This window comes from Castor canadensis, chromosome 17 (genome assembly GCF_047511655.1).
Source record: "Castor canadensis chromosome 17, mCasCan1.hap1v2, whole genome shotgun sequence".
In the NCBI taxonomy this organism is placed as follows: Eukaryota; Metazoa; Chordata; class Mammalia; order Rodentia; family Castoridae; genus Castor; species Castor canadensis.
In genome coordinates this window covers 5,446,571-5,470,753 of record NC_133402.1, presented here as the reverse complement: position 1 = coordinate 5,470,753, position 24,183 = coordinate 5,446,571, and the positions used below count along the sequence as shown (strand labels likewise).

General features: G+C 41.0%; 1 protein-coding gene across 16 annotated transcripts in view; it reads right to left on the bottom strand.

Annotated features, from left to right (window-relative positions):
• The window catches only part of Rbfox1 (RNA binding fox-1 homolog 1), a 1,956,039-nt gene that overhangs the window by 832,343 nt on the left and 1,099,513 nt on the right, over nucleotides 1-24,183 (bottom strand). The gene's annotated exons all lie outside the window — the stretch shown is intronic.

The following is a 24,183-nucleotide window of genomic DNA, read 5'->3' as shown; positions in this document are numbered from 1 at the left end:
CAATAACACAGAATTATCAGAACCAAATGCCAATTGTACCGAGATTGAGAAATCCTGTTCTGGAATTCAGAACTGAAGAAGAGCTTGTGGAGGAAGAGGGAGGGAGGCAGAGGTCATCAGAAACTGGGACATGAGGACTCTTATGAGTCTCTAGGACCCTACCCCATGAGCAATGAGGGACCTTTTTGCTACTGGACTTTGAACTGAGGGCCACGTAGCCTTGGCATTGCTGGGGGCCATTTTTCTACACTCTAGTGGGCCATATAAGAGCAGCCAAAGCCTAGACAAGCACAGTGTCCTGGCTACAGTGTTTGTGTGTCCGGATCCATTCATACTTGAAGCAAGTGTTATTTTCTTGTGGAAGAAAATTTGAATCCTGTTTCTTTCATTTCCAATGAAAAGATCCTGATAATGTATGACCCAGACCTGCACTGCCCAGCACAGCAACCATATGAGGCTCCACGGCACTTGAAACATGGCTAGTTCAAATGGAAAAACACAGGAGATACAAAATGCACCCCAAATACCAAGCCAGTAGGATGAAAAAGAGAATGTGAAATGTCTCCTTAATTGTCATGTTGATTGCATGCTGAAATCATAAGGCTTTGGATACATGGGCTTAAGTGAAATATAGTATTCAATTCACTTTACCTGTTCCTTTTGATAATGATGATGATGATGATTACAGGACTTTGCTGTACCTGGGTAGCCCAGGCTGGACTTGAACTTACAATCTTCCTGCCTCAAGTCTCTGGAGTGCTTTTTTACTTTAAAAAAAAATAATAATAAAACAGGGCTCCTAGAAACATGTGGCTTGCACCATGTTCTATTGGTCAGTGCTGTTACTGACAAGAATTTTGGTTTTGAGAAGTGTGGTAAGCTGATTGTCATGCAGTTCCAGAGGTGGAAAGGACCAACTTGAACTCCAGGCCATGGCACCCACAACCCATTGCCTTTTTTCTGGGGTTGTCTTCCCCTCCACACCATCAGCCAAATTGCCTCTTGCAACTTGGTATCATCCCTCAAAGGGGACACAGCATATTTCAGACCAGTGGGTTGCCTGTATCTCACTTCACATAGAGCACAGGTGGCTAGATTGGCTGCCAACTCACACAATTGCCAAGTGATTCACCTTAAAGGGCCCCTTAGAACAGCAATCCATCTGGCCAGTAGCCCCGGGCCAGTCCCTGTTCCCTTTCCAGTTTCCTTTCACCTCTGGGCTGTGTACCAGCCAGCATCCTGATCTGGCCTGTGAGCTCCTTGCCACCCATACATTTACTGCAGCATCCCCAGGGCTGAGTGAGGTAAGAGGGAATCAACCCCCCACTTAAGGTACCAGGGAACTGTTCCATGGAAACCACAACAATATAATCACCATAAACCCTTTAGCATCACTGACTCCGAGAGGTAAAAGGAATGAAATCAATGGGCACAGATCGAATCAAGAGCAATCTTATGGGAGATTCATGTAAATGCACAATCTTACATTGGAAATGAGTTTTAAGATTAATACCCTTCACAGATGGAAACGTGGAAGGCGTGTGTAGGAGAATATGCTACTGCAATAATCGCTCAGGTCTTCTCTTTACGAGCCGCCAGCTATATTTATTGTATGAAGAACTCATGAAGCTGAACGTTCTCAGTATTTTAAAAAAAACTGTAATGCAAATTCTTCAAGAGAATAACAAGTGATGCATGCTTGAAGTTTATTTTTAAATCAAGAGCAAAATGAAACCCTTTAATTAATCTCAGAGAATTTAGCTCCTTCTCTTTCAGATCTGTCTCTTGCACAGTTAGATGCTTAAAATAATTGCATCCATTCGCGTGAAACTGTAGCCATAATTCAGTGGGTTTATACTAGTGCAACCTTTTAAAAACAGGCCTTAAAACATTCATCTGTTGAACCAATTTACCAGCTTTCAATAAAGCATCTTTAAGATACTTTCTGTTACATTTATATGACATAAGCTATATTATTTTAATAATCTGTGCTTGAGATATATGGTGATAAGGGAATTATCGCTCACCTGGGGAGATGGTGTAATTAGAAAACAGACACAGTCAGGGAATAAAAATGATTAAAAAAAAAGCTTGCTGAAATTAACCATCCACTGCTACTAGGATGCTACAATGCTGGCTTAAGTTGTTGGGGAAGCATTGAAGTGAAAAGCAGAGAAGAGGGAAACCAAGCAAACTTGTGGCACTTGAAATAATTACAATTTCTTACTTGTCATCTCTCAAGGCTCACAGAGAGCAAGGAAGTGCACCCAGCCAGGACAGACAAATGAACGCTTTCCCCACCACCAGTCAACGGGGCTGCCTGGGCTGGGCTAATGTATCAGGGCAAGAAGAGAGCAGGTGTAATTATACTAATGATTTATTGAATGTTTGATTAATTGGAAATTAAGTGAATGCATAGTGTCAGGATTGTCATAGCAAATCGCTCAGCTGTTGGCTTAAAAGATATTCTATTTCCTTTCAGTAAAGCAATTAAGAGCATCTTAAATCATGGGCAAAATAATCCTGGGAGGGAATTGTTCAACTCAGGAGTGGGAGGAACATGCCAAAAAAAGAAAAAGATTGGGTGATGTTTGGAGAAAGGAACACTTTTCACAAAAATATTACCTGCAAAGTTATATCACTTTAGAACATAACTTCCACCTTATTTAAGAGAAAGGATGGAGTTGGCTTCTGGAGGGGATTGCAGTTCAAGTTAATCTAGGCAAAAAAGCTCTTGAGATCCTATCTCAACCAATAAAAACTGGGCATGGTGGCACAAGCCTGTCATCCCAGATACTAGATGGCATAAAAAGGAGGACTACAGTCCAGGCAACCCTGGGCATAACCAAGAGACTCTACTAGAAAAATAACTAACACAAAAAGTGCTGGGGGTGTAGCTCAAGTGGTAGAGTGCCTGCCTAGCAAGTGCAAGGCCCTGAATTCAAACCTCTGTACCTCTACGTAAAAATGAAAAGAAAAGCAATGAGCCCAGTGGCAAATTTTTGTAATCCCAGCTGCTTAGGAGGAAGAATTAGGAAGATTATGGTCCAAGGCCAGCCCAGACAAAAGTGCAAGATCCTATCTGTAAAAATAAAAGTTAAAACAAAAGGCCTGGAGACATAGTTTAAATAGTAGAGTGCTTGCCTAGCAAAAGGAAGGTCCTAAGTTCAGTACTGCCAATACTGCTGAAAAGAGAGAGAAAAAAGAGGAAGGAGGGGAAGAGAGAGAGAAAGAGAGATAGGAAGGAGGGAAGGGAAGGAGGGAAAAAGAGAGGAAGGAAAGAAAAGGGATGCAAAGAAAGAAAATATAGAAATGTAGTATGACCTAAAGGTGGCTAGAGAGACAGTGCATGTGTGTGTCTGCTAGAGTCACGACACTAGGAGACACCTACTCTTTTCTTGCATAGTAGGAAACACTGACCCTTTATAAAGGACCAAGCGCCAAGGGAAAGGGGTGGTGAGAGAAGATGGCATTGATCTTCAGCTATCACTTACCCCCCCCCATAGCAGTTGTCTGTGAGCAGCAAACACATGTAAACATGGCTTCCCCTACCACCCATTGGAAACAAAATTAAGGAGAGGGATGGAAATGAGCTTTCTTTCCAGAACAAGGGCTTCAGGACTGTAAATCACCTGATCCTCAATAGCCAAAGCTGACTGCTCCTCTTGGACTCCACTTGGCAGTGCATCCTGCACCTTCCACCCCATGCTCCCTCCCACCTCCATCCCTTCGTCCTCAGTCCATCTCTCTCAGAGGAACACAGTCAAGAGTTACAAGTTTAATGTTTTCTGTGTGGTGCCTTGAGCTTGGGGAAGGGAAAAAGGCAGATGCAAATTGAATACATAAATAAGAATTTAATAAACTTTCTCTTTTGGCCTCCTATATTACCACTAAAGTTGCAGAATATGGAATTAAAATGTGCTGGAGGGGAGGACGAGGAGGGGCGGCCTCCCATGCTCTTTGCAAGTTTGCAATGGTGCCTGGCCTTTCTGCAGAGGGTTGTTTAGCAAAATGGATTTGAAATGCAAACAGGTTTCCCTTTGACCTCTGATTTTTCCAGGTATCGACTCTAAGGACACCTTAGACTCACCCCAAAATGGATGTGAAAGGATGTTCACTGCTGTGGTATTTATAATGACAAAACAAAATAAAACAGGACAGGAATAAGAAGCTACAAAGAGACTCCACGGCATTTCCTGAGGGTTGTTTATGCAAAACGAGCGGCTGTTCAAGTGAATTTGTCTCCTAGTTCTTTGACATTTAAACAGACTTCAATACATGAATGTTCATTGCATGTTACCAATAGGGGGGAAAGTATCTATCATCTCAGTTGAACTCAGAGCACAGAGATGCAGCACTTGATCTTTGGAGCAGGAAAGTTGAGAAAAAAGCTCAGTAACTATAGTTCAAATTTTGTTGCTAAGATCAGACAACGTGTTCATAATGCAGTATGAACATTGCAATCCCAAGTTTTCAAATAGAAACTGCATCCAGACTAACAGATGTCTGTGAGGCCAGGTGTGTGTGTGTGTGTGTGTGTGTATGTGTGTGTGTTGTGTGTGTTTGTGTGTTTGTATGTGTGTGTATGTGTGTTGTGTGTGTGTATGTGTGTGTATGTGTGTCTGTGTCTGTGTGTGTGTTTGTGTGTGTATGTGTGTGTTGTGTGTGTGTTTGTGTGTGTGTGTATGTGTGTGTGTTGTGTGTGTGTGTATGTGTGTGTGTGTGTTGTGTGTGTGTGTATGTGTGTGTGTGTGTCTGTGTGTGTGTTTGGGTGTGTGTGTGTGTGTGTGTAAGATTGGAAAGATTATTCCAAAATATGGACAGTGACTATCCTTGAGTCGAAGGATGACTAGAGGTGAGTTTTTTTCTTTCTTCTCTGTGCTTTTCTTTATTTCTAAGTTACAATAATACACTTGGGTAACTTTCCATGTCTTTGTTTTCTGTGACTGTACAGGTTGCACAAACACCTAGCATTTCACTGTGACAGAAGGAAGTGCCCTGGGACACATGGTGGAGATAGATACCTGCACCAGGTAACTATGGTCACCCTGTATTGCAGATACTGTAAATATGACAATTTCCTGTTATTACTACGAACATATCAACTATGGCCATATGTCTTATAAGACTGGAATTCTGCCATGGACTCTATCAAAAAAAAAAAAAAAAAGACTGCAGCTGTAGCCATTAGAACAACTTGGCCAATTAAAGAAGTCTCAAAAGTGCAACCATACTGCCCTTCTGAAAGGCCAGAGTTGGCAGAACCAGAAAACGACTCTATTAGACCAGTGGCATATCCCAGCATCCAGAAGCAGGTAAATCTGTTGTGTCCCTGTGCACACAAAGACACAATTAACAGGGCTGCAAAGTAAGTAATACAGCCTTATTACCAGCCATGAGGCTGTTCTGCAGGGGCCCCCAGCCAAAGCTGGGGGAGTAGGTTACTAATTATCATGCCAAATTAAGCCTTGATTATTCCCCAAGAGACACCTGTTAATTGGGCTGCTCCATGGCATAGCACTTCTGCACATTAATAATTGAGTTGCGAAGACTTGATTTTCTCCATGTAAATGTGATTTAGTTCTCACTCTCCTCATTTCAAGACACCCCATCTTCAAAACTGGGGCTGTAAGAGCCATAGAAAACTTCTGTGAACCAAAAGGGAGGATTTCAGATCTAACAAGGGCAGCCAAAATGCATTTGACATCAACCCTGTCACAATAAATACTGCAAGCCAGGCACTGCTGACTCATACCTGTAATCCTAGCTACCTGGAAGACTGAGATCAGAAGGATCAAGGTTCAAGGCCAGCACAGGCAAATAGTTGACAAGAACCCTATCTCCAAAATAGACTAGAAGTATGGCTGAAGCAGTAGAGTGCCTGCTTTGCAAGTGTGAAGTCCTGAATTCAGACCCCAATCCCATCAAATAAATAAATACATATATACATACATACTGCAGAAAGTCAGTCACTAATGTCACACACCTAGTTTCTAACAAGAGTGAAGGGAGACAACTGTCCACTGGACTAATAGTTTTAACCTTCTTGGTTTCTCCTTATGAGACACTCCATCATGGTGGCTTTTGGTAGTGTTGAGCACTTACTTGGACTGTAAGATGTTCCTTTCCAGGTTCATCTTGCACATTTCATACTTCAGTCTGAGAAGTAGCTGTTTCTTCCTGCATTGTTTTGTTCTCTTCTTGAAGAATACTGTTAGAATCCAAGATCCGAGAGCTAGGTGTGCTCCCTCTTGCTAGGGTATTGTTACCTTGAGGACATCTCCATGGACAGAGCAAGGAGCTGTGTGTACTAATGCATGAATGAGGCAGGCCTAGAAACATCTCCATATGTAACCATATGTGTCTGTGTTGAGATAAACCTAAGTTCACACTGATCCAACTATAATCTGTTACTGCATGAATCAATCTTCCCTCTTCCCCTGCTTGTCGTAATCTCCCACTCAGACAGTGAGAAATCATTGCCCCACTGTTTTGAGTAACCTCTTTGGAGTTGCATTCAAATTAAATGAGAACCAACATATAAAGGACTTTGGAACTGCATAACAATGTGTGGACTTGGTGCTCCATGTTGTCTTACTAGAACACTTGCCATGAAGACACTGCTAAGACCACAGGGTCCAGGTGCTTCCTCATTACCCACCATCAAGCTGGTCGGTACATCTGATTGGGGGGCATTTAAAAAAAAATCTATACAAGGCTCTCAGGCTCCAGATGAAGGTTAAAAAATAGCCATGAGGTAGTACCATGTCAAATAAAGAGTTTGACCCAACTTGGGTGAGTAAGAGCTGATACTGCTTTTTAGAAACTGAAACTCAGAAACAGCTAAAGGAGCAAGAAACTGAAGGCAAAACAAACCCAAAAATGCAGCCAAGAAAAGATGATAGAAAGCACAAAGAGGTTGGAGAAAGGAACACAGTGAAATTAAATGGAGCTACAGTGCTTGGGAAGATTCTCCAGGACCAGATGGCAAAGAGAGTGATTTATCTCTTCACATATTTCTGCAACACTAAATGTTCCAAAATAATATATGGATTTGGGATAAATACAGAGGCAGTGGAAGGCTTTTTCTCTTATCCTCCTCTTCTCCCCCTCCCTCTGTCTTCCCTCTTGGCTCTAGTTAGGTAGAAAGGAAAGAAGCCATGTTATAAATGGTCTGGTCTGCCTGCTTCCAACAGCTTCAGACCTAAGAGGAGTGTGGAATACCAAGGCAGCTGAAAGGGCCTCCAGGTTTGCTGCTCAGCCTTCTGTGAAGGGGGGAGGTCCTGAGCTCAGCTCCAGTATGTGAACAGAAGCAGTAAGCAGCATGGCAATTCTGTCTCTGCCACCTTTGTCCGGGTTTGCCTGGAAGGTTGTTTCCTAACTGTGGGAAGCTATGCCCTCACAGGGCTCTGAAGCACTGTTTCAGCCCAACAGACAGCACTGTGTGGCTCTGAGGAGCACAAGATGCCAGTATTCCATGTATGGTTCTGCTACTTTCCAGCTGCACCAAAATCAGGCAGATTTCTAGATTGTGTTGACTTATCTCTTCACATGGCATGAGGATGATAATGACACCTGCCCCATGGCAGTAAGTAGGAAAGTGAAATGAATCAAGATGTTAGAGAGGAAGAAGCATGTCTGGCATTATAGACTCCCTCAACTTGAAGAATTTAGAAAAGGAAGAAGAGGTACAAATAGACAATGGGAAGAAAGTTAGAGAAGACAGACATATAGACAGAGAGGATGCAAATCAAAGGTGTACAACTGGGTCTTGAGAAGATCATTTTGCTGGAAGCAGGAAGCCATGGCATCTTTGTATGAGACCCATGCATCCAGCTATAGTCTCAGGCATGGTACACAGAGGCATGACTTGGGGTGCTGGTCATACTTCCCAAGAGGAAGGAGGCTAATATGAACAGTCAAGAGCTGGGACTCCAAGTTGGACAAGTATGGATAAGGTTACCAGCTTTGTCTCTCAACCTGCTTGAGTTGTGTTTTCTCATCCACAAAATAGAATTCATAACATTTCCTGCTTGTACATCAAGGCTTACAGAGAATTCTTCACAATAGCCAAAAGGTGAACACAACCAAGATGTTGATCAACAGATGAACAGATAAACAGAATGTGGTCTCTTCCTATACTGGAATATTATTCAACTGTAAAAAGGAAAGAAACAGTGAGATATGAATGATGTATGATAGTAGCGATTAATTGTGAGGACATTCTATTAACTGAAGTGAGCCAGATTTTTAAAAAGGCAAATAATGTTTGGTTCCACTTACAGGAGTTGGCTAAATGGGTTTTCCCAGAGAAGAACGGTGTTACACGGAGCTGGGAGGAGGAGGAAATGGAGAGTTAGTGCATCACAGTTATAAAATTTTAGTTTAGGAAAATAGAAAGATTTTGGGGAAGGATGGTAGAAATGGTTGCACAATATAAATGCACATACGCCACCATAAAATGGCAAAATTTATGTTATATATATTTTACCACAACAAAAATATTTTAAAAAAATCTTTAGAGTCTCAGAAAACAAAAGAGAGAAAGTGAATGGAAACTGCAGTGTAGGTTTTAAAAACTGAGTGTTTGGCAGTACTGTGATTTGAATTTAGGGCCTTGTACTTGCTAGGCAGGAGCTCTACCACTCAAACCATGCCCCCAATCCCTTTTAATTTAGTCATTTTTTAATAGGATCTCCTGGTTTTGTCCAGGCCAGTCTGGAATGTGATCTTCCTATTTATGCCTGCCTCATAGCTGAGATGACAGGCATAAGTCAACAGACAAGTAAGTGAGATTTGATCTCACTTTTTATCTGGTTTGGCCTCAAACCATGATCCTCCCAATCTCTGCCTCCCAAGTAGTTGGAATTCCAGGTGTGAGCCTCCACACTCAGACTAAAATTGATTATTAAGCAATAATCAATAATTGATTATTAAGCAATATAACTGGAGTTAAATATCTTAAAATAGACCTCATTTAGTTCTCACAACAATCTTTTTGGGAATAGGGATAGATTGGGACAACTTTCCCCTTTATGGAGTTATAAGACACTATAAATCCATGTGTAGACACAGAGATGCACCAACCAGGGATCTACAAGGCAGGCCTCGACTTAGGTGGTGGGAACAACTCAACAGGCAGCCCTAGCAATCAGCCCTTTACCATCAACATCAACTGCAGAGAGCATCCTTGCTCAAAGCTAAGCTCTTCCTGAGTAGGTTGCACCCAATGAGTAGATGTGGAGATCAAGACCCAGCCACTGAAGCCCAGGAGGGAAAATGATGGAATATTCTCTCCAGAGCTCCCCATTGGATCAGCCAAGGCTTTGCCAAATTCACATCAGAGTCCAACCACCTCCTCTGCCCAGTTCCATTCCCTGTCCTTCCTGCCACTCTGCCTATAGATCCTGAATAACCATCTTGCACCTCAAATGTCTTCTGAGCATCTGTGAACCAACCTTCAACAATGGTTAAATGGTCCAGGGATGAGGCTGGTAAGAGGGAAAGAGTCTATCTTGAGTGTTACAAACTTACCTAGGTGAAGTCCTCATTCCTGGGTATACCATTTGTTCTCAAAGTCAGTAATGATTATGTTTAATTACTTATTATGATAGCACAACGTAGATAATATCATAAATGCAGTAATAGTGAAAATTTGAGTTTTGTAAAAGCATGGCCTTACCAGGTGGGTCCTCTTCAAGAATCTACTTACATCCATTTGTCATAACTGTGTGATGGCACTATTTATTTCTCACTTAGACAAGCCTCAGATGCAGCTACTGATAGGAAGGCCCAAGACAGGAAGATGAGAGATGGGATTTGTCCAATATTTCCCTACTACAGTCAAAACATATCATGCCCCCCAACTCTGTCTTCAACTATAAAACTCATCTCCTCGATGGCAGATGCCAATCTCCTGATATCTGCCTGGTTTGTGCAGGATTGTTGGTATGGTAGAAGGAGAGTTATTTGATGAGAGAGAGGTTTTAAGCTTTTCTTGCCAATCACGGGAGAAGGAAAGGCTTACCCAGCCAACGTTTATGACAGCTTGCTCATCCGCGTACAGGGGCAAATCATGTTTTGACTCAATAACTCAGAATAATTTGTACCTGTCCACCAATTTAAAATTCCCTCCAAGCCCAAATTGAAGGACTTACAGCAGAAGAACTATACTTAGTGGTCAGACCACTTATTTAGCACTTATATACAACTAACTATCATGAGTTTTCCTTTACTGCGCCTGTAAGTGCTTATAGCTTATTTTCCCAACTTGATCATAAACTCCTTCAGGGAAAGGACTATGCCTGATGATGGTTGATTTTATATCCCAGCATAGCAACCCAATGCCTTGTCGATAAATAGAGTCAGACACAGGATGACTGGCAAATAAGTATCTTTGTCACTGGAAATACTCTTCCCTTGGTCTAGTTGAAAAAGCCCATTTGTCTGTTATGACATATTGCTCACTTTGATGTTTGTTACCCAAGTGCCCAACCAGTCAGCATTTATATCCCACTTGACACATTGTATAATAGGCTGAAATCAGCTCGGTTGATACTGCTAACATGGCTCAGCTTTGGATCTCAGGCTTCTCTGCAAAGATCAGCGACACCATTTTGGCTCTCTGAAGGCTACTGTTCTGCATAGAGTACGCCTATCACACCATCACTGAGAATTGTATCAGAGTCTTTGTTCTTACTGTGATTTAAAAAGAAGTAATACAAGGAGAACAACAAAAGAGGGAGAGCCTGAAAACACTGAACATGAAGAGCATTCAAGGCCATAGCACAAGAGCAATGCTCACACGTAGTATGTCTTGGATACTGACTTTAAAACACTTTTAAAATTTGACATGTCATGGTGCCTGGCTATGCATTTGAAATGGTTGAAGATGCTGCTATTCATGGTGACAATGATAGCATGCTAATTTTGATTGTCACTCACCTGCCTACTCCAATCCATGGATAAGAACACAAACATCCATGTTTGAGTACTTAAGAAATCTCAGAAATGATACCATGGTTCTCTACTTTTCATCTTGTCTTCCCAGTCATCAGTCCATGCTCAAAAGTCAACATAACTATGGACACATGCATTATACCTCTTTGAAAAGGCAGAGAGAAAAATGTCATAAAATTTCCAAAAGTCCCATGAGGTTTCAACCAGAAAGTGACAGAACTGGAATTTAATATTGGAGTATGGGATCCAAATTTTTCACCATGGCATAAGGCTAGAACAGTCAAATCATTGGGGAGGGAAACAGGGCAAAACAAAGATGGGGATTTGAGAGCTGCTTGGACAGCAGGTGGGAGATGCTTGAAATAGCCTAGAATAATGTGATTCCAACAAAGGGGGGGAGAACCACCACATCTGTGTTGGTGTAACAGATGGAAAAGTAGCATGTTAGACCCCATGGGCCACTGACAAATACTAATTGAAGATGATGATTCCTGAATAGCAAACAAAAATTTGAAGTGACAGAAGAAAGAGTTAAGTGCTCATGGGGGACAGACAGAGGTTGACCAGGAGAGAGAGATGCTGATGGAATTGATTTGTGTTATGGCTACACCAGAAAGATTCCAGAAGAATGTTTTCACTTTAACTTCTCTACTTTTTTATAACTCTTTGCAAAAGTTTCATTTGAGGATGAACGCAGGTTATCATAAATCTTAGAAAATACCCTGGCTTAGATATAGAAATATATTATCCTTCATCCATTGTTTGGGTTCTAATCCTGGACAATGCTATTCCTATGATTCAATTAGCAAATTAGAACATGAGAGAAAATAATATTTTAAGGCAGTTGGAAGAAATGTCAGTGGATTTCTGTCTTCTCACTCTTAAGTCATGAGTAAAAAAATGCAAATTTTATGATCTCCAAAGAGCCAAAATAACTCCAAATTTTCAGATAGTGTGCTACGGGACAGGGCACAGTTCTATGAGTTCAGTTACTGAGGAGCTGATCATGTTGATCAACCAAGGTATAGTTGTTGAATATATACCACAGGCCAAGCAACTTTAGCAAAAAAAGAAAGACGCTTTCGGTGTTCTGACAACACCTACATTTGGTTAGAATTGCCCTTCAAGTATCTGGGCCCCTAGAGATGACTGAACATGAGTCATACAAGGACATCACTCAATGCCAAGGCTGGGTCTACTTGTAGACAGATCTGGCTTGGTTTGTTTACTGTTTCTTTCTTTCTGATGACAACATCATGTTTGTTTGGGGAAGGATCACCCCAAGCTCTATGTGTTTTAGATTGAGTTATCCCTTCTCCTGTAGCTCCAGAAGCAAGCAGATGACTTTGGCTTGGTGCTTTAACATATGTCCTGCTTGTATCACCACAGAAACTTGTTCAGAGATGAACATTTGATGCATGCTAATCCAGTGATAATGAATCATGTGGACACACAGAGAAAAAAAAAAAGACAGCAAGGAGATACTAGATTCTACACAACACTTGAGTTTGGGGATTCCTCAATTACTAAAGTCAGTACCACCCTGGATATTTTCTATAAACTAATGTTTCTTTTTTACACTTAAGTCTGTTTGAGGAGGGTTTATTTGACTTGCACCCAAAATGTATCTGATGGGTAGAATGCTTCATTTGATTCTCTCTGGCAAGCATAATGAGCAAAGTCAAGTCTCATGAATAAAGTGGGTGGGAAAGGACATAATAGATGGGAAAGTTTAAAAAATCTGCTTTAATGCTGTTGTAAGTACTGTTCATGGCAACAGGGTTTCAGTGCATGAGGACCAGCCCAAGGGTGCCCTAAAGCTGAAGAAAGAGGCAAATCTGAGAACACATAGAATTCAGTTTCTTGTGGACTTACTGACAGACATATGATCCCCAGTAGTAGCACGACCATGGAATGCCCACTATTGAGGACAAAAAAAAGATGTTTCTATATCGGCTAGGACTAAGTGACTTCATCTAAGCCAGAATATACGTGGTTCACCTCACACTAGTATCAGAGTTGGGCACATTTCTGGTATAGGGGTACAATGTAAAACTCCACACGTTATTCTAAGGGCTTTGTTTATAGTTTTCTGGAAAATATGAAGGAAAACCAGGTCAGGATTATTGAGGAGATGTCATAGTCATTATGACTCAAGATGGCTTCACCCATCTTAAGTGGAATATATACAAGAACCACAATCTTATCACCACCAAAGGAGGGGCTGATTTCTCTAGTCAGCCTCGGAAGATCTTCCTGGAATGTGCATTGACTCATGGATCAATACTGGTGCAATCAGCCCTTCGTTTGGTATTGATAAATACACACACATCATATGGACCATAATATATCCTATACTTTCCCCCATTACCCAGAGGAAATTCTGAAGGGAAAGGAATAAGAAACCTGCAATGGTCAAGCATTATTTTGAAACACCCACACTTCTTCTTTACAGGAGTTTTTAAGCAAGTCACTTTTGATTTACTACCGAATTGCAATCAACTAGAGGCTACAGACATTTTAAGCCACTGGGGCTTATTTTGGGAGTTTTGTGAGACAGCAATCTCCATTCCTTAAACATGTGCTTTAGTAAGACAAAATACCATTTCTCAGAAGAGCGCACCTTTGAAGAAAATCAATGTAAATGCTATTCTCTTGCTAACCTCCTTTCTCCTATAAAATGCAACCCTCCAAAACAGGCACAGAAAATCCCATTTCTAAAGGTTTTGTAAGTTAAGCAATCCAAGGAAGGTTACATGAACAAAAATCCCCTTGGAGATATGAAAGTGTTCATATCTGAACGAGACAGAACAGATAGCAGAAGGGAATATAGTGAAATATTTGATGAAGTGAGGTAATTATCATTTATGAATGAAAAAGCTCAATGTTTTCCTAAATTACTCAAATTAAACCTCAAATAAATATTTGAAGTTCTCTATCTAATTCGGCTACAATGAAAAATTGAATCTCATTACCTTTGGATTTACATTGACTCTAATTTCAAAGATTATATTTATTTCACAAAGGATGGAAAAGCATTTTTCACTAGGAAGAAAATGGATGAAAGTTTCAATATAAAACAATATGCATTACACATTACAAAGAATGTGCTACTCTCGAACTTTTCTTCAAAGAAAATGTCCAAGAAAAAGTCAGATATTTCATGTGGTTCACAGATGAAAGTTTGTAATATGAAAGTTGGCAGTTTAAATAAATGATTTTTATATGTCTGTGATACTACTGCATATAGATATTGCATACTTCACTTTAAGCTGACCTCTTATATAAACAAGAGCATATTATTCACTTCACAAAATAATTCCTCACTCTACAAAAATACTCAGGACAGGATCCATTTGGTAATGAGCTCCCCAGTGTAGTCTACCTATAATTTAATTCAATTTTCACAGTTTTCTAGATACAACAATGGCCTCAAGCAAGGTAAACTTCTTTATCAGTTTGCATGTACTTTAGAGTAAAAAATGAGATCAGTATGTATATGTTTGCACATCTCCTGAAAAGCTCATTGCTGTGTGGTTATCAAAAGAATAGTTACTTGGCCACTATTTTTACTGTAGGCAACCTCCTCCCACAGTTTCATGGCCATATGGACAGATATGTTCAGTCTAAAGAGCCTTGATTTCAAGCTGGGAAGACAAGCAAAAATAAACACTCTTAGAGTATAGGACACTACAATAAAGACATAAATGAAATGTTATTTGTTACTGCAACAAGAAGGAGAGAGAAGGTTCATGACGACTGATCTGCACTCCCCAAAGTGAGTGATGGCTTCTCACTAACTTGACAAATGTTTATTTAGCACAAAATACCCTGCTGGGCACTATGGCAAGCTTTTCAAGGATACTCTTCTTGAAAAAAATTAACAAATAAGGTTCTTAATGGCAATATACTTTGAATGTACATCATTCTACATCTCAGTGTTGGAGTTTCATAATGGGTACACTGACTTCTTAAGAGTTCTGAAAAGCCAGGAGCTGATGGCTCAAGCCTGTAATCCTAGCTACTCAGGAGGCAGAGATTGGGAGGATCGTGGTTCAAAGCCAGCCCAGGCAAATAGTCCTTAAGACCCTATCTTGAAAAAATCCCATCACAAAAAAGTGCTGGTGGAGTGGCTCAAGGTGTAGGCCTGGAGTTCAAGCCCCAGTACTGCAAAAACGAGAGTTCTGAAAAATCTCTCAGTATATATGTCAATAATTTCTTTTAAAAAAAAGAAACAGTTACCATATGCATTCTTTTACACCAACAGATTTTTTCTCTTTGTAATCATGTCCATTAAAATCCACTGGGACAAATGCTTTCTTTAGTATTTAGATTATAACATCTTGTCCATACTCCTCAAGAGTCTGTCTGATTTAATACCAAGTATATTCATGCAGCTCTTAGAATGACTTAAGTATTATCTATCCCTCTGCCATACTTACACCTGTGGAGACCCTGTAGTTCTGATCTGTGTAACTTCTGTTTCCCCAATGTCTGATAACACCTCTGTAGCCTGACTCACCAACAGCACCCTCTTCTGACCTGTCTGTGCTCTCCATGCCTCCAGGGCTGGGGAAATAGACCAGGTCTGTCCAATCAGCATGCTCCATCATAGGGATGCAACTGGTCCAATAAGAGGCAACTCTGGAACTTCACCTTTATGACTGTTCTCGATGGTGCTGCAGTGCCTGGTTCCTAGTGACCACTTTGGCACTATGTGGAAGAACAGTGGTTGCCAAACCAACACCAAGAAGAACACAAGTCACATAACTGTGTGCTTGGAACTGAGTTACTGTGACTTATTAGGTAAAGAGGTACTCAGTGAACAAATTCTTTAAAGGAACTTCTTTAAGGGGATGTAACTAAAATAGTTTGGGATTTCCTTGGCCTGGGCATTTTTGAGTAACCTTTCCCATTCATTTCCAAAATAAATTTTCTATGCGATAAGACAAGCCAGTTCCCTCTTCTCTGTTCTGTAATGGAACTTGGATGAGAACTGTGGGAAAAAAAATCTACATAATTAATCTGCACCAATTCCAAATGCTAGATGATCTCTTAAACGTTTTGTCAAGATAAATAGGATAGAAAGTTGATTCACATCCCAGCCTCTTCTCTAATTTAACAGAAATTAGAGAATTGCACAATGAATAGAATATTGACAATATGACCTGGGAGCAGCCAAGGAGGGGTTACTTATCAGGAATGAGACAAACTCATCTGAGAGCAGCGTCATCATGCTCCATAAACAGAACATGAAACTCTGTTCTGAGTCTGAGGGTCAAACTGTAGAAATTTGTTTCAAGCATTTCAGCACGTGAACAGTGATCCATACATGTTTATATTCCAATATAAAACTAAATTGTCACACTCAAAGTAATCTTTAAGGTTAGCTCGGATTTGTCACCTGTAACATGGGGGAATTGGCAGTGCCCCATGGGTCACAGTAAATGAGGTGATCCATGTAGAGGATCTAATATAAGTGTCTCACATGGCTGGCACCATGATCATTATCCTTGTGACAGTAATGATGATGGTCTCAGAGATTTGCGTATGGATCAGAGAAGAGAAATTACTCTAACATGGAGAGCAGATGGTATCGAGGTTAGGTGCTGGTTAGAGGGGAAACATGTCCCAGGGGGAAGAAGCATTTGGATAAAAGGTGTTCAGATGTAAGAGCCCAAGATGAGGACTGAACACCAAATAACTCTCGAGTTTTCCTAGAGTTGTAAATGAATTATGTGACTTAGATGGGAAAGACTCTAGACAGAAATTCAAGAGACAACACATGTTGTTCATTTTTCTCATTGGACCTGGAGTCATTGGAGGTAGCTGGACATTCCAGTGCCTTAGGAAGAATAATCTAGCAGTAATGAGTAGGATTGAAATGGGAAGAACCCAGGCAGAGATATTAGCAAAGGACTCCAAAGATTTATATAAGAAAATAGGAGGAAAACTGAGTATAAACCGTATCAGCTCTAAATGTCACATGGTCAACAGTAAAGAATTGTGAGATGATGGTAGTGGTGGTAGCCATGGGGATGGCACTGATGATGACAGTCTTGATAATGATGAGTACAACCACAGTCTAGACACCTGCTTACTGACCCATGGGCAGACCACAGGTTGGTACCTGCACCAGTTTTCTGTTGCTGCTGTTACAAGTTACCACTGATTTAGTAGCTTGAAATGCTTGCAAGTTCATTATCTTTCCATTGTGTATATAAGAAGTCTGACATGCATCTCCCTGGATGAAACTATGGGTGTCAGTGGCAGGACTTCATTGCTTCTGGACACTGTCAGAGTCTACTCCCTCTCCACTGGCATGCCTTGGGCCAGGAACCCTTCCTCTATTGTCAAAGCCAGAAAGGGTACATCTCTCTGACCACTCTTCTATTGTCAAATCTCCCCTCTGACTATAGAGAGAAAGGGTTCTCTATTTCTAAGATTCTTCACCCCACCAGATAATAGGGATAATCTCCATGTCCCAAGGTCCTTAACCCAATCCTCACAATATCCTTTGGCCATGCAGAGTGACACAGTCACAGGCTCCATGGTTAGGAAGAATGTGGTCATTTATAAAAGCCATTATTTGCTACTGTCATGCCATATGTGTGGGCCGAGGTCATCTTGATTGAGGAGATTATACATTCATATTTCCTAGGATGGATATCAAGCTTACAAAATGATATGTATATGAAATGACATGTATCATATACAAAATGTGATACCTGATATACTTAGCATGTTTTCCATTTCCCAAACTTGAGTGGCAGACACACACACACACACACACACACACACACACACACACATGCCAAAGATACTGGGAAAATAGGATTAACAGATTTTGAAAGTGACCTGTTTGGATTTCAGGACAAGGGAAGGAGAGAAAGCATGGAAGAATGACAGCAAAATAAGCATTCTTAGGAAATGGCCATATTTATTACAGGTTTACAGCTCCCTCACCTCCTACCTCCCCAGTACACACATAGACAGTTGCTCTGCACAGAACACAGGAATAATTGTAAGGGGACTGGAAGTCATCTTCTGGTGGGAGTGACATCTCTCTCCCACATAGCTAATAGCAGACTCTTTTTGATACAAAAGACATGGTTGGGAGATTTCTCTCCAGAAACCTGTAATTCACTTTTACTTTTCCCAACATCTCTCAAGACAAAGTGACATCATGTTAAGGATTACAAGAACACGATGTAACCCGAGTAACAAGATGTGTAGATGCTGCATGGGTTGGGATTGCTTCCAATTTACAAGTAGGAAAAACATTCACTTCTTATGCCCAGCCAACCTCACCCCCATATGACAGGTATACTTCAGGTAAAAATGAAAACCCCACCCTGCCAATTCCCCTGATTACATTTCAGAGTCCAAGGCAGGGAGGATCTCAGCAAAGAGAATTTATGGGAAGGCAAATCCTGTCCAGGAGACAGTATGTTTCTTCACTTGTGGTCCTTCTAAAGGGAAGAAAAATGAGCTTGAGATGTTTAGGAGTTAGAGATAATCTATTTTGATTCAAACCACTGTTTACTGGACTATCGCTGACTAAAACCAGGTTTGTGATTTCAAAACAATCAGCAAAGTAATCATCCCATCACTGGTTGGTCTTGCTTAGTCATGGTGAATAAGATTGTGTTAGTTATAGTGACTATGATTTGGGGATGGTTACTGATTAAGGTTTTGTTTGCCTTTCAGTTATATGTCCTTTTTAAATGGTTTAATTTCTTCTTCCCTTAATATTAAGTAACTTTTGGCAAAATCATTTTATATTTTAAATAGTCCCTCCTTCTTATGAAAGTATGACAATATTTCCTATCCGTCTGTACCAATGGATATCTGTGAATTTTCTCCTACAGAGAGCTGTATGGTGTAGCTAATGTTGTAACTGCAGGCTTAAGTGTGCGTGCATTATATTGGATGTGCATTACTCCCCACATCCAAGTCCAAGAAACAAAATTAAGTATTTCTTAGCTAGTCATGTCATTTAAAGTAAACATGAAACAGCCCATGTTTCAAACCATGGGTAACGTAACATGTATTGAAATCTTTATGAGCTCAATGCTCAAATCTAAGAACACCTTTTAAATATTTTTATGTCAGTCATGAACAACTCTTCGCTGGAAAAAATAATATTAAAAACCGAATAAGCAAGATTTGTTCTCAGAAAGTTCAGAAAGTTTAACTTATCATCAATACCCAAAACTAATTTTCTATCAACTTTCCCATATGCTCTGGGGAACAGTCAAATCTTAGGCCTCCCAGATGCTGAGTCTCAATAGATAAACACATGAGCACAGTCACAAACAAACACAAAAGGAAGGGGCATTCAGAAACTGATCCCTTGGCAGGAGGCAAAGCTCAGTGCCCCTGCTCAGGAGGTCTGTGCAACGAGCCTCTCCCTGTAGAAAGACAGAGGACCCAAACATCTGGGCTCTCTGTTTCTTTCCATGTTGTGGGAATGGTGGCAAACAGAAAATGAGTGATGGACATGTCACCAAAGAACGTCCAGAACATTTTCATGACAACTGTTCCCAGCGAACGTGTCTGTGCTCAGGAAGATATCAACTACACAAAAAGTTCGATACCACTTATAGTGGACATTGTCATAGACAGGCTGATGTGCTTTATACAAAACAACAGTCCCCAATTAGCATGAAATAAACTGAATCTAAAATGCACAAGAAGTTACCACTTACAAGCAGGAAATTGTATCCACCACCCATATAGAATAAATCTGTATTCTCAAGTAATAAATGTGGTTGATAAGACTAACATCTTCCTTACATTTCAAGGCATTCAATCAGCTCATGTAAATCTAATCCTGCATGAAAACAGGAAATGATTCAACATTGGGATCCTACAACTAGTTTGCATAAAAACTCCAGACACAATGGGATTTAGAAGATGAGTCTGGGTTCTTAAAGTACAGCTGTCTAAAGCTGGACGACAGCACAAGCTTGACCTCTCATGGCCCTGGGCGTGAGTTTCACTCTCCCACTACTGGTGCTTGGGAAGTTTTGGCTTTTATGACTTGTTCTAGCCAATAGGGACCAATTGGAGTATCTTGTGACTACTCTGCACTGACATATAGAAGGTGAGAGCCTAATTCTCCTACCTCTTCTGCTGCTACCACAACCTTCCAAAGAATTATAGGTTAGAAGCAGCCTGGCTGCCAGCATTTCCTCTTGAAAGAGAACTGCTGTGGAAAGCTGCTGAACTGGTAGTAGGTTTTGTGCAGCAAGGAATAAGTGTGCCAGTGATGAGTCACAGCTATAAGGGCATGTTCGTTACTTCAGCCCGGAGGAGCTCATCCTGACTAACTCAGATCACCACCAAGAATGCAGAGGGCACCCATTCCAACTCAGGTTCCCATAGGTGCTGGAGTCACAAGAAGAAGAAGACAGGTCCTTCTGCAATAAGTGTTCCAGCGTGGTGGCATATGTCATTTGTGTACATAATGAATATTTTAAAACTGTGTCACCATGAATCTGCAAACATAAGTCCATCAGGTATAGGAAATTAACCAATGGAAAACATTTCTTCGGTTATTTACCATGTCCTAGGCACCCACACTACCAGAGAGCAGCAGGAGCACAGAGAATGGTTAGAAAGACCATAAAATCTGCATTTCCAACAATTTCTGTGGGTCTGTGGATATGTGAACTGGGATTGTGGGGGATGTAGTAGGGCAGATGGGCAAGGAGGAATGAGTTGCCAATGGACAACACGTCATGGGAGGCTTATCCTTGCAGTTCAGTTTCTGAGGCATTTAAATAGCAAATGCACACCTTTGTGTGTCAACATGGTATGGAGAGATAGCTGTGCTTTTTGGGGTAGCTCTATCAAGTCTGCTGTGGCCTCCCCCCTCTTGAAGAATGCATTCACCCCTTTAGTAACTGCAAATGTTCCCGAGATGTATATAATTTCATGGATGGGAGAACACCAATTTCACAGAACTTAAACGCCACCACCAGTAGTGCTTAAATTACACAAAAACAAGCTGAGTTGTGGATATAAGAGGGGGCTGGGCAGAGCAGTCCTTGAGTGTGCTGCATCTATATGCAACCAGATGGTCCATGGGGCTTCCAGAAGCACCCACAGGGCAAAAGAGAAGAGGCAGAGGCTCAGAACGAGCCGGACAGGTCCATGAAGTTCCCAGATGGACAGCAAACTCCGGTTGTTGTGAAAGCCTCTGATCACTGTCCCATCTTGCTTAAGATGCCCTATAGGGACAGGAACATTTGAACAGTGGATACCAGCTAACTCCATCACCACGGTTGGTTCCTTCTCATTCTCTCATTACAAGCAGCTGTGGGGTTTAAATGAAATGATGTCATCTTGAGCATTCTCCATGCAGTTCCCATTCAAAGATTATTTTTGTGATGTGTGGCATTTTCTGTTACTCAAAACTCAGACAGAGCCTATTTCTCCCAAGCTAGAACCAAACTAAGCACATAAAAATAGTAGTCAGGTGTGGTAGCTCAGGCCTGCAATCTTAGCTACTTGGGAGACTAAAATCAGGAGGATTGTGGTTCAAGGTTAGCCTGGGCAAATAGTTTGAGAGATCCTGTCTCCAAAATAACCAGAGCAAAATGGAGTGGAGGTGTGGCTCAGGCTGTAGAGTGCCTGCTTTGCAAACATGAAGCCCCAAGTATCAAAAAAACAGAGGATTTTAAAAAATATACTAGGAAATATTCATATAAAGGAAGAGAATGGAAGTCTTTAAGAGTGGTATTTTAAGAAAAGACACTTATTAAGGCAGGAAATGGTTTTGTGATGTAATGAAAACACAACAGTGTGAACACTGCTTGTCAAAATTATAAGTATTATGGAAAAAGAAAGCAGAAAACTCCAAACTATTAAGGCCATTATGCCCAAGTGCTGAGATCAACTTCCAATTATGTCCTGTACATTTGACATGACCTACAATCCATGCATGACTTTTGTGTGATGAGCAAATAGTGTTTGAGCTTGGTTTATTTTAAGAGTGAAGAAAGGGCTGGGGTGTGACTTGGTTGTAGACTCTTGCACAAGGACCTAGGATCCATCCCCAGCATCACAAAAAAAAAAGATTAAAAATGAAACTGTCTTGCTTTGAGTACATTTACTGAAAACCATTTTGTGCCATTCCTCCTGGTTTCAGAAACTCTGAACTCAGTGATCAACAATTTCTGTTCCCTGCCCTCCCAGTCCCAGACCCAGCTAACCAGCCTTCCGCTCTCTTCTCATGAGATCATCTTTGTTATATTCCATACACAGGCAAATCAAGTGATACATGCCATTTTGTGTCTGGTTTATGTCACTTAGCATAATATCGTCTGGTTCATCCACGTTTCCTCAAATGATGAAATCCCCCCTCTTTATTTGAGGCTGAATAGTATGCAAACATCAATCATCTCTTTGAACTCTGCAAGTGTAACCTCATGCTGACTTGTCATAGATCATATTAATAACGCAACTTTGTGAATTACCTATCAGAAATAAGGATATCACAAATCTGAAATTGCAATTAAAAGAAATATACCACTTATCACCCATGCAGTGATCACAGCACCTCCTATCTTTATTTTCTGTTTGCTAAAAAGTAGTGTTGGAATGGAACAACTGAATGGATAGATGTAGAATTGCTTTCTGTGCATGAAGGAAAAGGTTGGGTGGCAAAAGGAAATGTCAAGACCTCTAGGTATGATTCTTTCCTGTGACTTTTCAATCATGGTGCAACCTTAGTCATGTGATCCACTACTTCTGAGACTTAGTCTTTAAAACATGGTGCTCATACTACCTGCCACTTGGGTTAATTTGAAGATCACCTTAAGCAAAATCAGAAAAATGTATCCAACATAATCTAGAACTTAGTATGCACAGATAACATACTAGCTTCTTTGCATTAAGCTTTTCCATGCAAAGGACAAAGGAAACAGCTCAACTTGGAAAGAACTGATGCTTTAGGGAATTTTTCTTCTCCTCTAGTCTTACATGCTGAGACTGCTTTGCTAGCCAGTTAATGGCAATTCATGACAGGGGGCTTAGCCACCCTGTACGACTTAAGCTGATCTTTCAGTTCTAACTTTGAGGACACACTGATGAAAAAGCCCATCTTCCCCCCACAACGCCTGTCCCCTCATCTCACCCACAGAATCAGCAGGCTTCCTGTTCAAGGACAGAGGGACTGCAGCCCGGGATGTAACTGATAGCACCAGACCTCCTTCCTCTGTAGCAAGTGGATGATGTTTGCAAGAGTAAAGTTCAGAGGGCTGGCCATGGCCGGCAATTGATTGCATCTTGATATTCCCTCTCCTCTAATATTTACGCTGAGAGAAAGGATGAAAACATCTGCCCTCAACGGCTGTGCAGGCCAATTACAAAATCAAAACCTATATAAAAGCATACCTGTTTCCCTTTTAGCTAATTAAAACAGTGGCAGCCGCAGGGGAGTCGTTTCTTGGTCCCACACTGCCACCTGCTGGCCATTGGAGCCACTACACCAGCTGCCCACCAGTTACTGCAGGAGAAAACTAACCGGCATATGCGCGCGCAGGTGTGTTTAAAATCAGCTCCTCAAATCGAGCTATAAAAACACGCTAATAGTCCCGAAAACCATAAGGAAATTCAATTATTTCCTCTGTGCTTGAGCATACGGTGCATAGACAAATGAAATGCAAACAAACATTTCAAGCGCCCACCATGAGCTGGTGTCCGTCCCTGTCACCCCACCGAGATAACAAGGAGAAGAAAGGACCAGGTATTGACAGGCACCTGCTGCGGGGCAGGTGCTTTCACGTGTGTCACCTCGCTTCATTCTTACAATCGGTTCATGGAAGAGAAAGTGCTCCCTCAAAGCTATGAAAGTTACCCAGACACAGGTGTGACTGACCAGGAAACTCACCTGTATCTCTCCTTCCCTACGCTGGGCTCTTCCTGGACCAGGGCGGGTGTGCTAAGGGCTTCCTGTCACCTTAGACCTGGTGTGATTGACAAGCAGATTGATTATAACACACATACACTATATGTATATATAAATACATGTACTGTGTGAATGTGTGTATGTCTGTGAATATGTTATACATCCATATGTATATATTATAGAAACACGTTATGTAATGAATTTATATACATAGTATATACAAATGGTTTGCTTTTTTTGCTAAACCATTTGTGAACAGGATATAGATATAATCTCCCTCAAATACCTCAACACATATCTCCTAA